The following is a 7,154-nucleotide window of genomic DNA, read 5'->3' as shown; positions in this document are numbered from 1 at the left end:
CATGTCTTTTATTGAAGATAAAATTGCTTATAGAAATAAATAAAATTGTATTTAAAAACGAAGGTAAGCAGTTCTAATTATGAAGTAAAAGTTTTACCACAAATGTGTAAGATTTGTCGAAATGAATGAAAAAATTTCAATAAAATCATTCCATATATGAATTCAAATTAGTTAAATTTTTTCATTCTGTAGTATAGTGGTATATAAATATAGGAAAATGTTAACTAATATATGGAATGCATTATTCCTAATTTCTACGAAAATCACATCGTTCAAACAAATAAAAATGTCTTTGGCGCTATACGAAGTTCAACTTTCTTCACAATGAGTTCATTTTAACTTAAAGAAGGGGTCACTTTTTTCTGGGTGTATGAAATTGTTTTTACATCCTGGAAAAGAATAAACGTTTATCACAAAAAGTATATACTTTTCTTCCAAATATACTTCCTTTCAACGAAAAGCAAATGAGAAACGAACTTTGTTTGTCTAAAATTTCGTTTGGGAGGAAAGAATTATTTTTTTGCGTGTAATCGGACACTTTTAACTCGAGATATAATTTGTTTAGTGAAAAAAGCGGCGAAAAACTAACATAAAAATAACGGGATATCTCAAAAACTGTTCCATATTTTTTTTTTTTAAACATTTTTTTCGAATTCAGCAGATCAAAATACATAAGAAAAGTCACCTGTCATCAAATGTACATTTTCAGTGCAAACTAGTGTTAAAGGGTGATACGGTCAAACTTTGGTCAAGGGAAAACGCGTGTAAATCGGTGAAATCGTTTATTTAAAAAATCAAATTAAATTTCTTTTTCAAGTTCAATTAGTATAAAATTCAGGAAAAATATTCAGTTAGGCTTTCGCTTTTCCAAATCCGAATTGCCGGGCCTCACGCTTGACACCTGCCATCAGATTTTGTACAGCCACCTTGTCCACCTTCTTCGCCGCAGAAAGCCAGTTTGCCTTGAACTGCTGCTCGTCCTTAGCAGTTTTTTTTTGTCTTCTTTAGGTTCCGCTTGACAATAGCCCAGTATTTCTCAATTGGGCGGAGCTCTGGCGTGTTGGGAGGGTTCTTGTCCTTGGGAACCACCTGCACGTTGTTGGCGTCGTACCACTCCATGGCCTTTTTACCGTAATGGCAAGATGCCAAATCCGGCCAAAACAGTACGGAACAACCGTGTTTCTTCAGTAAAGGCAGCAGACGTTTATTCACTCTTTCACGTAAATTTCTTGGTTGACAGTCCCGGAAGCTATGAAAATGCTGCTTTTCAAGCCACAGGTACAGATGGCTTGCCAAACCAGATATTTCTTTGCGAACTTTGACAGTTTTATGTGCTTGAAAATATCTGCTACCTTTCCCCTTCCTTTTGCCGTATAAAACTCCTGTCCCGGAAGCTGTTGTAGTCGGCTTTGACGTAGGTTTCGTCGTCCATTACCACGCAGTCAAACTTCGTCAGCATCGTCGTGTACAGCCTCCGGGATCGCGCTTTGGCCGTCGTATTTTGTTTATCATCGCGATTTGGAGTCACTACCTTCTTGTAAGTTGATAGTCCGGCTCGTTTTTTGGCTCGATGCACGGTTGTAGACGATACACCCAGCTTATTTGCGGCATCTCGGAGAGAGAGGTTAGGGTTTCGCTTGAAACTACCGGCAACTCTCTTTGTCGTCTCAGCGGCTTCCGGTTTTCGATTTCCCCCCGATCCAGACTTCCTGGCTGTCGACAAACGTTTCCCAAACACTTTAATTACATTTGTAACGGTTGATTTGGCAACTTTTAGCGATTTTGCCAGCTTTGCGTGCGAGTAGCTCGGATTTTCGCGATGCGCGAGCAAAATTTTGATACGCTGCTCTTCTTGCTTGGACGGCATTTTGACAACTGAAGAGTGAATTCCAAAATCAAAATAGGAGCAACATTCTACACACACACACCTTCAAAATGAGGGATGTTCAGGGTTTTTAAATGCAAAATTGAAAGAAATACGTCAAGTTTATATTGACCAAATTTTGACCGTATCACCCTTTATACACGATTATTCATCATCTCAATACCTTTCATTCAAGTACCAACAACGATATAATCGGACATTTCTAACTCGAGATATAATTTGTTTAGTGAAAAAGAGTGAAAAACTAAAAATAACGGGATATCTCAAAAACTGTTCTATAAAAAAAGTTAATTTATTTTTTCAAATTCAGCAGATCAAAAAAGTCACGTCTCATCAAATGTACATGAAAAAAAATTATTTTGTATTGATATTTGTTACGTTTCTAAAGGTTGGTGTTAAGTTCGAGTTTAGGCGCTAAAATCGCTACCCTCCTTAAGTTAAAAAATTTATCATTTATCCGTACTATCCCCGATGCTACATCTATTGCCTTTAGACATTTTGACCAAACAGTCAGCTGCAACAACGGCTGTGCGATTGCGCGAGCTATCGCTGTGGTCGGAAAAAAGTTACGGTCATAGTTCGGTCCTCAAAGTAATGCCAGATGTGCCTAACGTAGTGGATTACACCCTGGCAAAACCACTTTTCGACAAAAAGTTTGAAACTCTAATTCCCAACAGTGAGGCGTGGTGTACACAGACCCCGGGGAATAAAAGATATATAGATTTCTATACTGATGGCTCCAAATTGAATGGACAAGTGGGGTTCGGAGTATATTCTAAAGATCTGGAAATTCGAATAGCGAAAAGATTACCTAATCACTGTAGTGTTTTTCAGGCTGAAATATTGGCAATAAGAGATGTGGTGAATTGGCTGAGAAGTAATGTTCCAACAAATATTGGCATTAATATATACTCAGACAGTCAACCTGCAATAAAATCCTTGGACTCTGTGTTCCTTAACTCGAAAACGGCCATAGACTGCCGCAAATCTCTCAACGAGATGGCTGAGCAGTACAATATTCACCTAATATGGGTGCCTGGCCATAGGAATATACCGGGGAACTGCGAAGCAGATGAGTTAGCAAGGCTAGGAACTACCTTACATATTCCAGGGGAACTAGAATCTGTTGGTATGCCTCTGGCCACCTGCAAGCTCTTGCGTGAGAAGGCGGTTATGAGAATTGCAAGGGTATGAGAATTGCAAGGGTTGTAACGACACCAAACAAATATGGCCCCATTTAAACTTAAACCGCACACTAGATATGCTAGTGTTCTCAAGGCGTCAGATAGCACTCCTGATATCTGCTATAACGGGTCGCTGCCTGATAGGCGAATTTGCAAAAACTTTAGGTGCGAAGTATAATGACTATTGTATAAGCTGTCATGATGTGGAGGAAAAGGAATCAATTAAACACCTCTTGTGTGAGTGTCCTGCTTTTTGTGTAAGACGTAAGCGAATTTTAGGAGCATATAGCTTTAGATTACTGGCGGACCTGGAAAACGTTAACTTAAGCAGTTTGATAATGTTTTTGGAGCAATCTGGTTGGTTCCACAAAAGTGAATAATAGAGAAGGTTCAGTGGTTAAAACTAGAAGTGCCCATATGTAATAGGTACTTTTAGTTAAATGAAGTATCACAATGGACTGAATAGTCTAAGTGAGCCTGAAATTTAATCGGGCTGCCACTTTAACCTAACCTAACCTACTATCCCCGATGTTGGCTACACCATAATATATGTTCGATGTCAAATCGATACTGCAACTTATTAATGGGATCGTTTAAGGGCACCTTATACGGTCGGATAAACCTTGCGACACAACACGTTGCGGCTACAAATAAGGTCATGTTCGCGTGTTGCGGAGACGTGTTGGCATAAAATCAAAACAACTTTGATTTTTTCTGGTTGGGAGGCACAAATCTTTACGTGTAAGGGGATGTTCGCCAAACATTATCAAAAATTTATTTTCAAAATAAAACAACCATTTCTGCAATAAAATTAATGATGGATAGCAAATTCTGCATGGGACTTCAAGAAATATATAAATCTATACCAGGATTGTGGCAAAAACGTAGAAAAATTCAACTTCCATTCATGGAAAACTGGGCGAGAAGTATTTTGAAATGTATAAAGTAATTTGTAATTTATTAAATCTGGATTACTTTAGGAATCATTGTATTGCCATATATACCGGGACTTGTATTGCTTTCTTCCATTTTTAGTAGCATCTTCATTGTTTGTGTTTACGATTCTCCTTATTTTTTCATGTTGTCATCACATTTGTTCGTACTGTGTAATGCTTAGTACTAAGTTCGTTTCTGCGAAAAACGAATATCTTCATCTATTCTGTAAATAGGGTCTCAAACTCAGGGATGTTAACTTATTTATGCGAAATAATATGTCTGCCTATTTTTTTTTTTTTTAATTCATTTTATTTCATATTTTAAATTTACAATATGTACATTTTGAGGTCTCAGCGCCTTAAGGCTTTAAAGAGACCAAACCATGGCAACTTTAACTAATATTCAACGATTCCATAAAAAGAAATTCTATATAATTTACATAATATTTGGATTACAAAAGCATTGTCAAATTATCTAATAAATATGACTTTAGTTCATTTTTAAATGAAGATATAATACAAATGTTTTTTAATCTGCCTGGCAAGTTATTGTATTCAGTAGGACCGGCAAATGATATTCTTTGCTTGGTTAAATCTATCCGACAACGTGCTACATTCAAATTACTGGATTGTCTAGTTACTCTCCCTGTTCTGGTAAAATTTTGATCAAATTGTAACGATCTTGTGTTTAATCTATGTACAGATTTGAACATATATAACAATAACTGCTGCTTATATAAAACACGAATTGGCAATATATTTTTAGCATGATTTTTATATAAAAGTGTTGTTGGATAACGCAGTGGCAAATTGTAGACAACTTTTAAGGCTTCCCAATAAACACAGGATGAGCGTTTTTCAAATGCAACACCTCTTCAGTTTGAGGGTAAATATCATTTTCAACATAAATTCAACTTGACTTGAAAAAGCTCATCTTCAATTCATCTTCAAATTGTTTGCGAATTACAACCAATTTGGCAAAATGTTGACGAAAACTTTGAAAATGTGTTGAAGATAATTGGAGAAAACTTTGACAAAACACTACCCTGAAATGCAACGAAAAAACCACATGGTTTTCAATACTACTTTGGACAACAAAGTTCGTGGAAGAAATACAAAAATGTGGAAATTTTTTAATAATCAATTGAAATTGCTTATAATAATTGGTAAGTAAAACTAAAACACGAAATGAAAACTTGAAGGAAGTCACTAAACTCAAATCTCTTTGCAGACAACTAAAATATTTGGATGCTGATTCTTGGACACATTAAGAGGCTGGCCGATGAAAAATGGTAGTGGCTTATCGAGAAGAGAAAGTTTCCATAAATCAAAGTGCAACCAAAAAAACTTGGTATTTATGCTTTTCCATATCAACAACTACTGGATGATAATTCGCATCACATCGATAGATTAATTTATATCGCATCATCGGTTTAATTTGTTATTTTGTGAATTGAAATTGCTGGAAATTTATTCCAATTATCTGGCCATCAAGTTCCTGAAAATTGCCAGTATTTTAATAACAACAATTTTGTAACACCAACGTTCTTGAGGAAATCACGAAGTACCTGGTCAGTTGGAAGAAATACAAATTGGTAAGTCAAAATAAAAAGTGAAATGAAAACATAATGGAAATCACAAAACTCGATTGTTTTGCAGAAAACTAAAATCATTGAATGGTATATTCTTGGAAGATGTTGGCCGATGAAAAACCGATGAAGGAAACAACAAAGAAAAGTTTTCAGAAAACTTACAAAGTGCAACCAACTAAAACAAAGTGCAACAATTCCTATATCAAGAACTTCTGGATGAAAATGTGCATCATCGGTTTAATTTGTTATTTTGTGAATTGAAATTGCTGGAAATTTATTCCAATTATCTGGTCATCAAGTTCCTGAAAATTGCCAGTATTTTAATAACAACAATTTTGTAACACCAACGTTCTTGAGGAAATCACGAAGTACGTGGTCAGTTGGAAGAAATACAAATTGGTAAGTCAAAATAAAAAGTGAAATGAAAACATAATGGAAATCACAAAACTCGATTGTTTTGCAGAAAACTAAAATCATTGAATGGTATATTCTTGGAAGATGTTGGCCGATGAAAAACCGATGAAGGAAACAACAAAGAAAAGTTTTCAGAAAACTTACAAAGTGCAACCAATTAAAACAAAGTGCAACAATTCCTATATCAAGAACTTCTGGATGAAAATGTGCATCATCGGTTTAATTTGTTATTTTGTGAATTGAAATTGCTGGAAATTTATTCCAATTATCTGGTCATCAAGTTCCTGAAAATTGCCAGTATTTTAATAACAACAATTTTGTAACACCAACGTTCTTGAGGAAATCACGAAGTACGTGGTCAGTTGGAAGAAATACAAATTGGTAAGTCAAAATAAAAAGTGAAATGAAAACATAATGGAAATCACAAAACTCGATTGTTTTGCAGAAAACTAAAATCATTGAATGGTATATTCTTGGAAGATGTTGGCCGATGAAAAACCGATGAAGGAAACAACAAAGAAAAGTTTTCAGAAAACTTACAAAGTGCAACCAATTAAAACAAAGTGCAACAATTCCTATATCAAGAACTTCTGGATGAAAATGTGCATTACATCAATTTACATCCCGTCATCAGTTTGATATTTTGTGATTTCCTCTTGCTGGAATCTATTCTAACACACAAGCCAGCAAGTTCCTCGATAGTAAATATTTCAAATTGCCAGCATATTAATGACACCAACATTATGGAGGAAATGGAATTATACATGTAAAAATGTTTAAGATATTTAAAGTTGTATTCATAGTTTTATTTATTAATACGTTTAATAAGATAATTACATTTTGATTGGTATAATATTATTATTTTCATATATTATTAATGTTATTTTTAAGATTATTATATTTGTTAACGAAAAAATAAAATTTACAAAATCCCTAGAAATTTTGTATTGACTTTCAGTTGGAACTAGGATTGACTTTCATACAAATTGTGGTTTGAAAGTATTCGCAACAATGCTAGTTTTTTATTTTTCTCACATTGAAAACTGTTTGAGAAATTATTGAGTAGCGATGCATTTCAATTTGAGGATTACAATTGAGAAATTATTGCTATTGTGTTGAATTTTACTGTTGAGGGTAATGTCTG

The 7,154-nt window shown here is 34.8% G+C and overlaps 1 long non-coding RNA gene across 1 annotated transcript; it reads left to right on the top strand.

Moving 5' to 3' along the window:
- Positions 1–4,810: 4,810 nt before the first annotated feature.
- Positions 4,811–6,950, top strand: LOC142220859 (uncharacterized). The gene is made up of 5 exons (XR_012717921.1): positions 4,811–5,170; positions 5,236–5,599; positions 5,664–5,995; positions 6,060–6,391; positions 6,456–6,950. It is a non-coding gene; the product is annotated as an uncharacterized LOC142220859 (long non-coding RNA).
- The last annotated feature ends 204 nt before the right edge of the window (positions 6,951–7,154 follow it).

The sequence above is a fragment of the Haematobia irritans genome, chromosome 1, assembly GCF_050003625.1.
Source record: "Haematobia irritans isolate KBUSLIRL chromosome 1, ASM5000362v1, whole genome shotgun sequence".
NCBI classification, from domain to species: Eukaryota; Metazoa; Arthropoda; class Insecta; order Diptera; family Muscidae; genus Haematobia; species Haematobia irritans.
This window is presented reverse-complemented; position numbering and strand designations above follow the sequence as displayed.